At 36.6% G+C, this 17,364-nt stretch overlaps 1 pseudogene; it reads left to right on the top strand.

The window, feature by feature from the left end:
- The first annotated feature begins 15,105 nt into the window (after positions 1-15,105).
- On the top strand, positions 15,106-16,658 carry LOC110715443 (annotated as a pseudogene).
- Positions 16,659-17,364: the final 706 nt, after the last annotated feature.

Here is a 17,364-nt window from a genome sequence, read left to right as displayed (position 1 = left end):
TAGAACTAATTTAGAGAGAAAAATAAAATTTTAAACAAGTCTAACTTAATAAAATTTTCAAAGTGCAAATAACCAAAATAATTCCAAGAACCATTCTTAATTAAATTGGTTTAGCTTGGTGCAACATAAAATTGAGGCAATTTCTCACATTCAATTTAATCAATTTAAATTAAACTTGAGAATTTGACAAAGTAAAGGGAAGTTGGAAAAATATGAACTTTAATGTTCAAATGAAAATTCCAAAATCTAAATTTTGTGAATCCTTGAAAATTATATCTTCCAACATGAAGATAACCAAATTTCTATCACAAAATCAAAACTTTATGTTTCCAATCAACTCAAAATGATTAAAACATCAAAGTTTAACACAAAATAACATGGAATTTAGTGGTTTTTAAAGTTTCAATCACTTATCACAAATAAAGATTGAATCTTTAACACTTATGGAAGCCTCAAAATTAAAACTTTCACACTAAAAAGCAATTAGTTTGCAATTATGTGAAAATAAATCAACCTTTAAACATCAAATACTACCAAGTAGGTGTGCTTTAAGGGGACATAAAATTGCAGAAAATAATGCAAATAATCAACCATATAATCAACAATTTATGCCATTAATTTCAAGGTTAGAAAAGACTTAAAAATTTTCGTCAAAAACGAAAAACCCCTCGAAAAAGGCATTTCTAGTCAGAATTTGGCTAAAATCACAGTCCCCTTCCGCCACCCTCGGAATCAATTACTCCCTCCGACCCATAATATAGTTTCTGCTATCGTATTTTGGAGAACCAAAATGTTGTTCTTGTCTCTATTTTTGGATAGTATGTAAAGACCATTATGCCCTCACTTTTTTAACTTTATTCATTGTACTTAAATTATCCTTGAATTTTATACATGTCTTCTACTTTTTTCCATTTTCTCTTTCTAAGTTTTGAATATAATTGTACTTTTCACTTTCATTAATGTACGTCATTCACTTTTTCCTCTTATTTCTTAAATCCAGTGAAAAAAATATAAACAAGAACTATATTGTGGGACGGATGAAGTACCTTTTCCACTCTAGATCTCCAACCAATCATAAGGATATGTTCTAGAGATTTGGGTGGTTTTAGGGATTTGGGAAGAGTCTGGGTGGTAGGATTAAAGGAAAGGACGTAAAAAAAAAAAAAGGATGTGTGCAAGGCCGTTTTAAACCTTTTGGGGACCCAGGCTACTAAAAAAGTCCTACAGTACATTCTTTATTATAAGTACTTTGAATTTGTATATGCATGAATTAATTACCACAAAAATTTAAAAAGCATACAAATTAATAATAATATTTTTTTTTAAAAAAAAAAGACATATACGTAGTACTATTAAAATAAATAAAAAGATGAAAATTATAAAAAGTATAACATATAAGAAATTACCCCGTATAATTTTTTTGTATTTTTGCTATAATATATACAAGTAGTGTCCGTCAAAAAAAAAATACAAGTAGTGTTCTTTATATTATCATAATGCTTATGTTGGGGTTTAGTGAGTCCGACTCACCGCGGAAACAAACCCCTACCCGAGGAACCACTCGCAATAATTAAAATCATAAAGCATAAATAAATAATCACAAAGAAAAGATAACGAATCTTACCCTCGAAGCGAGCTTCGCCCAAAAACCGGGGCTCTTACTTGAAAGCTACGAGCACGTCAAGCGCCGCGCCTCCAACGGTATCCACCCACAAAAGGCGAACACAACTTTAAGGTCTACTACCTGGGGGTTAGCGAGGTCCGACCAAAACCCGAGTGTTATATGAGTTTAAGAGTTTTCCCAAAATTATGGAATGCTCTTTTTAACTCCCACTCAAGCCAAGAATTCTCAAGTCATTCCATGACTATTTATAAGGAAGTATGGCTTGTGAATTTCACTCATCTTTCAATGTGGGACTTTTCACAAAAAGATCCCACATGGAAAGATTGGTGAATTCAACCCTTAGTTAAATAAACAAAGGAACAAGTGACAAGTGTCACATGGTTAGGTGTGGACCACTTTCTCACCTGGTCCCCAAGGCATTTCACATGCAATGTGAACTAACCATGTGTTACCCAACCTTGAGCCTAAAGTTGGGTTCGGTTGGCCCATTTTATTTTGGCCCGTGTCCATGACCCATCAACCCGGGTCCACGGCCATAGCCACATGTGTCGCCACCGTGGCGCGCTGCCACGTGGCACGCTGCCAACGTGGCATGCTGCCACTTGGCGGCTGCCAACGTGGCGGCCACGTGTGCTGTCACATGGCGTTTTTCCATGTGTGCTGCCACGTGGCATGCTCCTATTGAGCACGTATTCTTAGCCTTTTGCGTGGCTAGGATTTTACTTGTTACTTGATGCATTTTCCCGTCTCGCCAAATCCTAAATTTTGGCTCGACATTTGAGATTCTCCGACGCTCGGTTTCGACGCTCCAAGCTCGAAATTCCGACGTCTAAATGTTTAACACTCGGGCGACGAATTAATTTCTTCCGAATTAATTCGTCGAGTTGGTTCGTATATTTTGCTTGGGTGTGACCCGAAGGGTTCAGTCAAGATTAATCTGTAATATTAATTATATTAATATTACTGATCGGAAGCGGCCTCCACCTAGGCATTCCGATTACTTGACCTTACTGAATATATTAGCTTTCTAATAATTCTGAACCCGCTATCAGAATAATACACTTGTTCGAAGGACACTATTCCTTTCAGCTTATACATTTGGGGTATCTTTGATTAGTTTCCTAATTCTATCTAATTAGGGTATACTTTTATTATATATTGGCTATGGCCGTAATGAATGAGAATCAAGCTATTGTGTTTATTCAATTTAGCATGGTATTAGAGCCAGGTTGGATTGGGTTGTGATCTGGGCTAGTATTATGGATAACTCACATGTGTGAGAGAGTGTTGAGCCAATGAGAAAACCCACATGTGAGTGGTGTGTTGTCCCACATTGAAGATTGTAGAAAGTGTTGAAAAGTGTATCCACATTGAAGAAATAAAAAAGTTGTGTCCACTTTATAAGGTTAAGGGGTTACTCCCCTTATTGCCATATGATTTTGAGGTGGAATCTCCTTGATCGTATAAAGTGGACAGCTGTGGCGGGTGTGGCCCAGACCCGTTTATCACTTCCCCATAATTATTAGTTCATCTCATAATATAGACATATATTGCATCTACACTTCAAAACCCAAAGAATTTTTATGTGATTGAGTATAAGATTAATCCCAAAAACACTATCCTTTGGCTTAGTCTTAGTTTTCAAGTGATGGGATGTGATTCCTAATCATGCAATTGTTTTATAATATGCATATTGCATTGTACTCCACTAGTAGAAAAAATGCATTAGGCAGCGGTTCAAACCCGGTCTAAGGCACCGGTTTGAACCGCTGCCTATTTGAGGGGTGCCAAAAACCCCCTATTTGGCACCGGTTCAAAACCGGTGCCATAGGGTTTAATAGGCACCGGTTAACCGGTGCCATAGGGTAGAATAGGCACCGGTTAACCGGTGCCTAATACTGCTCTCCCGCCATTTTTTTTTGGGTGGTGGATAGTTTAGGCACCGATTCCTGCCTAACCGATGCCTTTTGTATAATTTTTTTTTTCAATCGTGCAATAATATTTAAAAAAAAAACCTGCAATAATAATACCCTGTAATTCCAGCAATTATATTAAATATAATAATTAATAATTTTATTATTATAATAACTAATAATAATATTATTAATTATTATATACAAAAATAATATTAGATACAAGAATTCAGTTATATATATATATAGATATGAATATTCCCAAACGCAATACAAAAAAAAAAAGTTGCTTACATATACAAATAATAGTAAGTACAAATATATAATGAATAATAAGTTATATATAGTTCAAAAGTTAACATAAATAATTTACAATTACAATGCATGCCATTTACATGTTGAAGGTGATGAAAGACGCCAACATGTCACGAACTTCATTAAGCTCCTTGATTGTCAACATACCATCCTTTTGGACCTTGCAAAACTTGAAATACAAAAACATTATTTTAAAAATAATTAATTAGGCAAAAAATATGTATTTTATCAAATATTACCTATACGACTTCTATATAGCCCATTTACTACATTACTTATCAAATGAACTTTTTCTTTCTCATAAAATTTCAATATTGGATAGTTGTATGTGTGTAAGCCCTAAAATTGTATAGGAGAGCATTTTATTAAGGTTTATGACGGTTTTTACCCAAAATGGCCCGAATATGGCCTATATGACCTTACTTTGCCCATTTCCTACATTTCTTATTAAATGAACTTTATTTATCTCATAACATGTCAATATTATCTAGTTATAGGTGTATAAGGAAAGAAATCACATTAAAAGAGCATATTAACACAAAATGGCCCTAATATGGCCCATATGACTTCTATTCAACCCATTTTCTACCTTTCTTGTGAAATAGCCTTTTTGTTTCTCATAATATGTCAATGTTGGATAATATTAGGTGTCTAAGGCTAGAAATCATATCAATATAGCATTTCAAGAAGTTTAACAACGCATTTTACTCAACATGGCCCAAATAGGGCTTATATGACTTCTATGTAGCCCATTTTCTACATTACTTATCAAATGAACTATTTCTTTCTCATAACATGTCAATGTTGGGTAGTTGTATGTGTGTAAGCCCTAAAATTGTATAGGAGAGCATTTTATTAAGGTTTACAACGCTTTTTACTCAAAATGGCCCAAATATGGCCTATATGACCTTACTTTGCCCATTTCCTACATTTCTTATTAAATGAACTTTATTTATCTCATAACATGTCAATATTATCTAGTTATATGTGTATAAGGAAAAAAATCACATCAAAAGAGCATATTAACACAAAATGGCCCTAACATGGCCCATATGACTTCTATTCAACCCATTTTCTACCTTTCTTGTGAAATAGCTTTTTTGTTTCTCATAACATGCCATTGTTGGGTAATATTAAGTGTCTAAGGCGTGAAATCACATCAATATAGCATTTCAAGAAGTTTTAGGACTTACCTCATCAAGCTGTTGAGTGTCCGTACAATGAGTCACAATGTCAAGCATGAATCTCATCACATACAAAGCACAATCAAGTCCATTCTCTTGTTGTGCGCACTAGCATATGACAAACAAATCACATCAGTGAAACATGCAAAGGAAATGAGCAAATATTTACTACCATAGATTTTCAAGATAATCACAATAATATCATGTAAATTACCAACGGTGTCTTCCATGTTGGACCCTTTGGAGCACGACAATGTAGCTTCTTCATAACACTGTAGTATAAAAAAATACAATCAAATTTGATTAGTCGTATGATTACTAAATTAGTTATTATTAGCAATAATCATCACTATAGGTTGCTATATATATTTACTTTTGCAATATAGACTTCACGAGCCACTTCTCCGATGATCGAGCTGAATCAAGGTGATAAATTGTGTTAGTGGAATTACAAATCACCATGAGGCTCCAATGATCCCTACATAAGTTCACAATAGACAAGGTAATTAATATTTAGGAGTCAACATATAATGAGGCCAAATCGATTGAATTTGACATGGTTAGTCATACTCTCTATAACATGGGGCGAATATGAACTTGTCTCCCGCACGCGTTGATTCCCTTATACTCTGTTCAACATAGTACAACACGTCATGGGGGTTGCCTATGATTTTAGTAGTGGATAACTACTCGGGGAATAACCACCCAACTTTACAAGGAGAATCAGTGTCAGTTAAGTGCTCCTGTAGTGCTCTGCGTGCATGAACATTGATTAATTTATCAGATGTAGGATAATCACCATCAATTTGAATAACTTGAAAAAAGTATGAACTTTATGTGGGCATTGAAGTACCTCATGAATATTTGAATGAGGGAAATGTTAAGCTTTGCACCACGTAGAAATTCCTTCACATCTTCTTTGCTGATCCATGCAATTGCATCCTCATCATAGTGGAACATTGCCTTAGGAAGTGCAACTTCCATGGGATCGACCAAATGACAAGCACGGTTGTGAAGAAAGGTCATGTCAGTAGAGAGCGCTTGAAGAACAATGTCTTCAACAATTGGAGTAGGTGGCATGGGTGAACCTTTCGAAGAGTGCAACTTCGACGCTTGTTCACTCTTGGACTGTTGTTCACTAAGCTTCTTCTTAGGTTGATCAATTCTTTTAGTCTTCTCCACCCTCTTTATCTTTGAAGTTTTGCTTCCATTGGAAATCTGAAATAGTTTGAGAAATAATAAGTTTCAACTCACAATCACTTATAATAGCCAAGTGAGTAGCCATTTCGGGTCGAAATGGCTTTTTTTGATGAATTGGACCCAAAAACTTAGAACTTAGCGATTTTTATGTAATTTCAAATGACAAACACTTATAAATATGTGATTATGAGTTGTTTTGAGATGCAAGGAGTTTATAAGTTGAGAAATGAAGAAAGTAGCCAAGTGAGTAGCCATTTCGGGTCAAAATGGCTTTTTTGATGAATTGGACCCAAAAACTTAGAACTTGGCGATTTTTATGTAATTTCAAATGACAAACACTTATAAATATGTGATTATGAGGTGTTTTGAGATGCAAGGAGTTTATAGGTTGAGAAATGAAGAAAATAGCCAAGTGAGTAGCCATTTCGGGTCAAAATGGCTATTTTTGACGAATTGGACCCAAAAACTTAGAACTTGGCGATTTTTATGTAATTTCAAATGACAAACACTTATAAATATGTGATTATGAGTTTTTTTGAGATGCAAGGAGTTTATAAGTTGAGAAATGAAGAAAATAGCCAAGTGAGTAGCCATTTCGGGTCAAAATGGCTTTTTTTGATGAATAGGACCCAAATACTTAGAACTTGGCGATTTTTATGTAATTTTAAATTACAAACACTTATAAATATGTGATTATGAGTTGTTTTGAGATGCAAGGAGTTTATAAGTTGAGAAATGAAGAAAATAGCCAAGTGAGTAGCCATTTCGGGTCAAAATGGCTTTTTTGATGAATTGGACCCAAAAACTTAGAACTTGGCGATTTTTATGTAATTTCAAATGAAAAACACTTATAAATATGTGATTATGAGTTGTTTTGAGATGCAAGGAGTTTATAAGTTGAGAAATGAAGAAAATAGGCAAGTAAGTAGTCATTTCGGCTCAAAATGGCTACTTTTTGATGAAATGATGAAAATTGCTTAATTTTTTTTAAAAAAAATGCAACGGCAGCCGCATCGAGACACCCGAGGGAGGCGCCCCCGCTGCCGAAACAGCAAAGGCAGCCCGTGCCGAGGCCACAATAGCCCCGACAGGTGGCTGCCAAGGCTGTAGCAGCCACGGCAGGTGGCTGCCAGTCTGCTGCAGCCTTGGCAGCAGCAGGGCAGCAGCCTGCCTGGGCTGCTGCTGCCTCGACAGGCGGCTGCCATGGCTGTAGCAGCACCTGCCGAGGCTGCAGCAGCCCAGGCAGGCTGCTGCCGAGGCAGCAGCAGTCTGGCAGCCACATGCCGTGGCTACTACAGCCTTGGCAGCCACCTGTCGGGGCTGTTGTGGCCTCGTTGGGGCTGCCTTTGCTGTTCCGACAGCGGGGGCGGCTCCCTCGGGTGTCCCGGTGCGGCGGAAGTTGCTTATTTTTTTTAAAAAAAAAAATTGAACTAGGAGATTTTTATGTAATTTCAAATGACAAACATTTATAAATATGTGATTATGAGTTTTTTTGAGATGCAAGTAGTTTATAAGTTGAGAAATGAAGAAAATAGCCAAGTGAGTAGCCATTTCAGGTCAAAATGGCTATTTTTGACGAATCGGACCTAAAAACTTAGAACTTGGCGATTTTTATGTAATTTCAAATGACAAACACTTATAAATATGTGATTATGAGTTGTTTTGAGATGCAAGGAGTTTATAAGTTGAGAAATGAAGAAAATAGGCAAGTGAGTAGCCATTTCGGGTCAAAATGGCTTTTTTTTTATGAATTGGACCCAAAAACTTAGAACTTGGCGATTTTTATGTAATTTCAAATGACAAACATTTATAAATATGTGATTATGAGTTGTTTTGAGATGCAAGTAGTTTATAAGTTGAGAAATGAAGAAAATAGGCAAGTGAGTAGCCATTTCAGCTCAAAGTGGCTTTAGTTTGATGAATTGGACCCAAAACCTTAGAACTTAGCGATTTTAATGTAATTTCAAATGACAAACACTTATAAATATGTGATTATGAGTTGTTTTGATATGCAAGGAGTTTAAAAGTTGAGAAATGAAGAAAATAGTCAAGTGAGTAGCTAATTTACCTCCTTATTAATCAAATTCACCCATGCACGTGGCCAATCAACAAAGCTACCTACAGCTTTCCAAAGAGCTGTTATCTCAACCTCCTCTATCGGTACGGGTAGTGGGATGTCTTCGAACCCCGCAACCACTGAATCGATCCCAACCGAGTAATGATGTGGCCCCGCCGTAGCACCCGTCGTCGGTTGGGCACTACCATACGCCACCAAACTCAACACGGTACTATTTGCATGCCCCGGGGCTAGAAGTGCACACCGGGTGTCTTCCTACACAAGTATATATATAAAAAGAAGATAGTTAAATAGGACTTTTACAACATCATAGATATAACAAAATTCATTAAGGTAGAGGGTTACAAATCACCTGTAACTCTGGAAATTGATGCGGTGTTGGATTTTCAAGCTCCCTCGAGTCCGCATGTGTAGGAGTAGGAACCTGCAACAGTACATCAATCATTGCACCTAAAATCTCAATTAACTCGGTATTTTAAAACTTTTAATAACCCAATTGATTTTACCTGAGGTGGCACATCTTCACCACGTATCTCATCTCCTCCATGTCTATCACCTTCTCCTTGTCCTTTTGGTTCAGAACATGAGTCGACCGGGGTACGAGTGAGAAACGGCAAAGTCGGTAAGTTCATCAGCTTCGCCCAAGCATTCAATTCATCAACTAACTCGTTGCGTACTTGTTCCTTAATTGATGCCACCTTGGCATCCAACTCCCCCGGTGAGTGAACACTGGCTCGAGATGTACCCGATTTTTTGTATTCGGGACCCATCACCTTATTCCATCCAAGCAATGACCCTCCCGAACCTACTACTCGTCCAAGATGGTATGGCCTTCCCAAAGCCATGGTGAAAGGGTCATTCTCCACACTTGGTTCAAATTTTCCCTCCACCATCTCTTGAGTGTGATCAAGCTATAGCATAAGGAAAAATGAGGTCAGTAAAACAGTTAATGGTTTGTACAGTGATTAGATGCAAAAGTGACTTAATTTCAACAATTCACAGGTAACTTACTAGCTTATCCGCCAGTTTTTTGGCTTCCGGACCCTTGATGAACCATTTTCTGGTTTTCTTATCAAACGAATGGAGAGAACAAAAGAAATCACCGGCACGACTCACCAAGGTAGTGATCGTGGAACTAGAGGGTTCCTTCGATGCCACTAGAAGCGCTTTAGGGTATAAACCCGAAGCGGCCCACTCAGGTCTCTTTTCAGCAAAAGTCTTAGGACCCATACGATGGACGTATTCCTTCTTTTCTGCATTCGCTTGATTTTGCTCTCGAAGTTCCTACAAAAAAAAAATTGTTAGTCTCATTAATACAAAAAGTGTCAAGCTATTATTCAATTGACATCAGATTTACACAAACTTACAATGGCTCTCTTTTGACTCTTCATTCTAACGAACTCTTCCCAATCATCTTTTGACACGGTCGGCCATATTTGCCACGGGAGACGGTTATCCTCTTTGGCATTCTTCTTCTTTGTTTGCACCTTCTTCTTCTTATGGATCCACCGATTAGTCAACTTGGTCTTAAAGCCTCTGAATCTTTCCCCTAATAAAGAGACAAACACCCTTTTCTTCTCGGGATCATTAGGAATAGAAAACTGCCTCTGCAAGCACAAATTAAAACCGATTATTAGTTTCTATTTAAAAACAATCATAAGGTTAAGGTATCTTAAATTTTCTAAATGTGCCAAAAACACACTTACCCTTGTATCATCCCAAAATGCTTGAATCAAACCCGGAGGTACTTGCCGCATTACCTTTCACCCGAGCACTAATCTCAGCACCAGTCAATGGTCTAGGCGCAGTATCCTCTTCCACGGTTCCATCGAAAGCCTTTTTCTGCCTACGGTACGGGTGATCACGCCTAAGGAACCTTCGAGTCCGTAGGTACACATCTTTGTGAGAATGAGTCAGGTATACGCTTGATGTGTCATCAATACATATGGGGAATGCTTTTTTCCCTTTATCCTTGTACCCACACAAGTTGCCATATGCAGGGAAGTCATTCATGGTCCACATAAGGGTTGCACGCAATGTGAACATCTCGTTCTGATGAGCATCGAAAACGGAAACCCCTTCGTCCCACATCTTTCTCAAGTCGTCAATAAGCAGCGCAAGGTAAACATTTATGTCGTTTCCAGGTTGCTTAGGACCAGTTATTAGTAGTGAAAGCATTACATACTTACGTTTCATGCACAGCCAAGGAGACAAATTATAAATCACTAAAAGTACCGGCCATGTGCTGTGTTGGGTACTAAGAGTGCCAAATGGATTCATCCCGTCCGTGCACAACCCAAGCCTTAAATTTCTGACTTCATTACCAAATTCCTCAAACTTCAAATCAATGTTCTTCCACTGTGGAGAGTCAGCTGGATGCTTCGGCATTCTGTTTTTCTTTCTTCCCTCTGCATGCCACCTCAAGTTTTTAGCGTCTTTTGGTATTGAGAACAGACGCTTAAACCTTGGAATAATGGGAAGATACCACAACACCTTAGCAGGAGGTCCCTCTGTGCCAGGATTGCAACTCATGCGCTTGTACCGCGACCGCTTGCATCGTGGACACTCCTGCAGTTTTTCATCCTCATTTCGATACAAAATACAGTCATTAGGACATGCATGTATCTTCTTATACTCCAAACCAAAGGGACACATGAGCTTCTTTGCGTAATAATAAGACTTAGGAATTTCATTCCCATCAGGCAACATATCACTTAATGCGGTCAACAAAGAAGTAAAACTGATGTCCGTCCACCCATGCTTCGACTTAATGTTGAAAAGTGTTAGCACGGCCGATAGTTTGGAGTATTTTTTGCACCCAGGATACAAAGGCTTTTTGGAAGCCTCCGATAATAATTCAAACACTTCACCTTCAACACCTTGCAACATCTCATCCACTTGTTCATCCTCGACCTCATCCGCCTGATCTTCATCGGCTCCATCCTCACCATTATCAACAATATACTCATCATTCTCGTATTCCTCGTCCACATGAATCTCAGTGCTTCTAACACGCACATCATTCCGATCAAGATCCCCACTGTACTCTCCACTTTCTCCGTGCCAAATCCACACAAGGTAAAATTGCCTAAACCCACGACATAATACATGATCTCTAATGATTTCAACACTATCGACCACATTCACACAATTACAATCAACACAAGGACAATAAAGGCCTTTGCCTCCCTGTGTGCGTTGATAAGCTAAAGCCCTCTCGCAAAACTCTTGAACCCCATTCCAAAATTCCAATGTATCGCGTCTACCATACATCCAACCACGATCCTTCTCCATTTAGTAAATTGTCTCTAAACATATATATAGCACCATATAATTATAATGTGTAAGTGCTACATATTTTATGTAAATCAAATTCAAGTACAAAACGTGAATATACCATTCATATAGTGAAAAAATGCATGTTTCCAAAGGGTCCTTATCACTCCAACCTAACTCATCCTTGAATGTCTACTCTCACTAGTGAATGTATGTCAACTTTCCAATTTTAAGGAAAATCCGGCAGCATTTCCCCCTAGTTCTCCAAGTACACGATGTAGATAATTAATTACCCACATATGTACCCAGAGAACATAGTGAGGAAATGGTAAGCCGAGATGTTCCTTAAAATCGAAAAGAAAACATACATTCACCACCTAAGTGAGAGTACACATTCAAGAATAGTCCCAATCGGGGACTATTCAAGACTTTCTCCTAATGAGAAAGCCTTGAACGGGTATCTAGGCATATGATGATGCAATTCAAGTATTCTATATATTGTTGTATACAAGTTGCAATTTCATGAATAAACTTTTATTAAATGGATGAATAGAAAGAAATATATCTAAGTAAAGTTTAGTAGTCATACCAATATAGCAACTACCCACTTGAGCTCAATATGTAGTCCTCAAGCTAATTAAACTCTTGCTTCAATTCACAAATCTGTTAAAAAAAACACATCATTCATTGAACTAACAATTGCTAAACTAACATGTCAATTCACTCATTTATTTATAAGCTAAAACACATCATTCATTGAACTAACAATTGCTAAACTAACAAGGTTACTAATATCTAATTTTTTCAAAATTACCCATCAAAACAACTTAAAAGTAACCATTCACCCATTCCAAAATTCATCTACTTTAGTAACAAGCAAGGTTACTAATCTCAAATTAATTCAAATATACCCATCAAAACAACTTAATGTTAACCGTTTAAACATTCCAAAATTCAACTAATTTAATAACAAAGTTAAATAATCTTTAACTTATTCAAAATAATCCATCAAAACAACTTCAAATTAACCATTAAAAGTAAAATACCAAATTTCACCTATTTAAGTACCAAGGTTAATATATATTCTATAATTATTTCAAAATTATCCACCAAAACACATTAAATTAACCATTAAAACATAATAAAATCCAACTAATTGAGTAACAAGGTAACTAATCTCTAATATTTTCACAATTTCCCAATTATATTCAAACCTAAAATTGAGAAAAATTATATTCAAACCTAAATTTTAATTTACTAACAATGGTTCAAAATGCAAAACAAATTAATATATATATAATTATATAATTGGAAAATAATGTAAAAAAAAAATTAAAAAGAAACCTTGAATAAAAGGAGAGAAGGAGGGCAGCAGCTAGGAGGAGACAAGGAAGGCACGCAGCAGCTAGGAGGACGACCCTAGTAGTGGAGGAAGCAATGGTGGTGCGCAATGGTGGAGGCAGCGCTGCGGTGGAGTGGTGGAGGCGGTGCGCGGTGGTGGAACAAGCAGCAATGGGTGTTGAGTTTCGAACAATGCAATTAAGGGATTGAAAGAGAAAAAAAGGGAAAACAGAAGGGCAGGGGAGGAATGACAGAGAGGGGCGGTGGTTTTCGACACCTCTGGTGGCCGTTGAAGGTGGCGGCTGTGGTGGAGGGAAAAGGGGGAGGCACGCACTTCAGTTCGCTCTGGTGAAGCTAAGGGATAGAACGAATGACGGGAATGAAAGAGAAAGAGAGGAAGAAGAAAGGACGAAAGCCGCGGTTTTTTTTTATTTTGAATTTGGCACCGGTTCAAATGGCACCGGTTCAAACCGGTGCCTTTTTAATTTTTGGCACCGGTTCAGGCCAAACCGGTGCCTTTTCTCTTTTGGTAAAATCCCGCCCATTTCCAGACCGGTTTTGGGCACCGGTTTAGCCTGAACCGGTGCCATATGGGGGGTGCCTAATGCTTTTTTTCTACTAGTGCTCCTAATTAAAGTCCTAATTCCTAATAATGCATACCAATTATTAGAGAGTGTTAAACAGTCATGAAGTATTATTATTAAGTAATCATTAGTACCCCAAATCGAAATAATATTAATTCATTGTTCTTAGAACATACTTTTCATGCTAAACAAGTCATTGTTCCTAAATTATTCATGACGAAAGTTGATCAACTGATTGGATATATAATGTCGATTACTCTCTTTGTCCCTAAATGTTTAATTTTTCCCACTTTATGATCTTACCCTTTAAGTCTCCCCCTCGGGTCACCGGCCCATCCCATACCATATATTGATATATGGTTATGTGAGACCTCAAATTTACTTTTACAAGTCACACTAATTACTTTAGGTCGATCTCACTACTTTTCTATCTCATAAACTCTTCCCAACCAATAATCATTATTCCTATGGAGCAAAAAATTAAGGGACAACAAAGGGAGTAATTTAAGTAAATCCACCATGGGCCGTACCGTAGTTATTGACCATTCTACATAGATTTTACTTTTCGTTAATCATAATGCTTATCCCAATATAGTCTGAATGAGGGCAGGGTGACATTACCAATTACAAATAATAGGGAAATTCACACTGGACCTAATATTTATTGTGTCGACATAGCTAATACCAATTATTAGGAAGTGCTAAACTGTAAACAGTCATGAAGTATTATTATTAAGCAATCATAGTATTAGTACCCTAGCTAGATCAAGATTATTTTACTTCATTGTCTAAGAACATGCTTTTCATGCAAAACATGTCTTTGTTCCTGAATTATTCATGACGAATGTTAATCGGCTGATTGGATAATGCCAAGAAATTTAAACCAACCATGGATCATGGTATAGTACTATAGTTGAACCTCCTATATAGATTTTATAAGGGGGACTATTATTATCAAAAATTAACGGAATCTATAAGTCCCCCCTTACAAGTCCCCTTTCCCATTATTTTTGCTATAATCTAAACTTAATAAAATTTATCTGAAATATGTTGTTATATACCAGAAGATATTAATATAAAGTCTCATAATATAAACTTTTTATATATATATTTTTTTTCCTAATAATTGATTTTATATAATTAAGGTCAAACTTGTGCATCACTGCGGTGTAAAATTTAACCGTGCCAATTATTTTGAGATAAATAGAATATAAAGGCTTCTAGAATTCGAGCTACTTTGTATTTCTAGTCACCATGCTCACATCTACTTTTCCGTCCATATATTGATAGATAGATACAATAGATATAAGATTATAAAGACAAACTACAAGTCTACAAGTACATTATTACACTCGATTATCATTTTCATTTACTTTCGTTTTTTATTGGTATACTACTTATTATGGAGAAATGGAGAATGCAATCCACTTATTCCAATTGATTTTCTGTGGGCCTAAAATACACCAGTATATTCTAGACCATTATATTCTACACCTTACTATAAATAGCACATATATTGTCACGTACAATCAACAACCAAAATCTCAAATAAACCAACATATATACTCCTATCAATTCACTAACATTCTTAATGGAGTATTACTTGTTAATCAATACACTTTTCCTTTCTTTATTTGTAATCTTTTGCTATGTTTTTCGCAACAAAAATGGGCTCCCAACTAATTGGCCCCTAGTTGGGATGCTTCCTGCACTCCTCAAAAATTTGCATAATATTCATGACTTTTCTGTTAAACTTTTCGAAAATTCTAACATGACCTTTCATATTAAGGGCCCTTGGTTTGCTAATATGAACATTTTAGCTACCGTTGATCCTGCTAACATTAACCACATATATAGCAAGAAATTTGGATCTTTTGTTAAGGGTTCCAAATTTTACGAAATCTTGATGTCCTTGGCGATGGGATCCTTAATTCGGATTCGGATATATGGAGTTACCATCGAAATGTGGCTCATTCTTTTCTTCATCATCCTCAATTCCTCCACTCTTTGATCAATATAACACGGAAAAAAGTCGAGAATGGACTAATACCATTCTTTGACCATGTTTCTAAGCACGATATTGAGATTGACCTACAAGATTTATTCTTAAGGTTTATGTATGATATAATGTGTACGATTATGATGGACCACGATCCGTGGTCTCTTTCAATTGATTTGCCTGAATTTCCACTCTTAAAGGCTGTGGCTAACCTCGAACACACTATTTTCACTCGTCACGTATTGCCAACATGTATATGGAAATTCCAAAGGTGGTTGAATATAGGAGGAGAGAAGAGGCACAAGCAAGCGTGGAAAATCCTTGATGACTTTGTTTACAAGTGCATAAATAAGAAGAGTGAAGAAAGGAGGAGAGGAACATCTAAGCCAAAGGATAATGAAATAGATCAGGTAAGTAGAGTAGATCTATTGACCTTATTTATGGATGCTGAACAAAATGCTATAAAGTTAAAGAGCCATGATAATAATGATAAATTTTTAAGGGATACAATTTCAAATTTTTTCTTGGCTGGGGGAGAGACAACAAGTACTGAACTAAACCTGTTTTTTTACCTTCTCTCAAAAAACCCTCAAGTTACTCACAAGACTAGAATGGAACTAAACGCGATGATGATACAAGTGAACAATAACTATGATAGGTTTCTAAGCAATTTCAAAGAGCTTAGTAGCCAACTAACATATCTTCATGCTACAATATGTGAAACACTAAGACTCTACCCTGCGTTAGTATTCAATCACAAGTCATCAATTGAGCCCGACGTCCTTCCTAGTGGTCATCGAGTGAATCCAAGTACTGAAATCATCTTCAACATGCATTCCATGGGAAGGATGAAATCGATATGGGGAGATGATTGCAACGAGTTCAAACCCGAAAGATGGATAACAGAAGGAGGGGTGATTAAACATGAGCCATCGTACAAGTTTGCGGTGTTTGGCGCAGGGCCAAGGACTTGCATGGGAAAGCAGATGGTTTTCACGCAAATGAAGATTGTAGCTGCCTACATCATCCGGCACTATGATATAAAACCTGTCGACGAAGGACAACCTCTTGTCCTCGATCTCTCTATAACTCTTCGTATGAAGCATGGATTTAAGGTTAAGATCATTCGTCGTTCTCAAAATTAGTTCAAGCACAAGTGATGCAAAAATATATGTTCAATTTATAAGTGTTGTGGTTCATTTTTGTTACACCAGTGTTATATGTGATATAGCAAAAATTTCAAGATTCTATAGATTATACAAGTATGTATTATTTCGTGTAAAATTTTCTTCTCAATATATGAATATATATGATCAAATTGTTCAATTCATGAAAAAAATGCTACGGGTTATCATCAATGAAGCACGGAAACTCTTAATTTTAGCCACGTATCGTTTCCGAAACGTTTCCGAAACCTCTTACGTTTCGAAACCCGTTTCAAAACGGCTCATGGAGTTTCCTTGTTTTGTGAAGCGTCTCGCATAATTTAATAGTTCGAAAACCCGTGGGAAACTTAATTAAGGATATAAATAAGCGTTTCCCCTTTAAAAGAAAGCAATTAAACCCTTATATTCACAAATTACGAAGCAGCATAGTTATTTGAGTTGTTTCTATAATTGTCGTTTTCATGCTTTAGAGATCCATGTTGCTGCCATCACCGCCTAGCTAGAACAAAGTCGATCTAACTACCACCGAACGATTTCACTAATTTGATGTTTTTCTTGTATTTAATTTGGAAAAAAGGGAGTTCATGCAATTTACAGAACGAAGTATCTGTTTGTTTTTATTTTTTTTGCAAGTTTATTTGGTATTTTATTCTGATTAAATGTATTTATTTATGTATTTTTAATG

The sequence above is a fragment of the Chenopodium quinoa genome, unplaced genomic scaffold, assembly GCF_001683475.1.
Source record: "Chenopodium quinoa cultivar QQ74 unplaced genomic scaffold, ASM168347v1, whole genome shotgun sequence".
Classification (NCBI taxonomy): domain Eukaryota; kingdom Viridiplantae; phylum Streptophyta; class Magnoliopsida; order Caryophyllales; family Amaranthaceae; genus Chenopodium; species Chenopodium quinoa.
The sequence above is the reverse complement of the archived record's forward strand: the minus strand, read 5'-3'. Positions and strand labels throughout refer to the sequence as shown.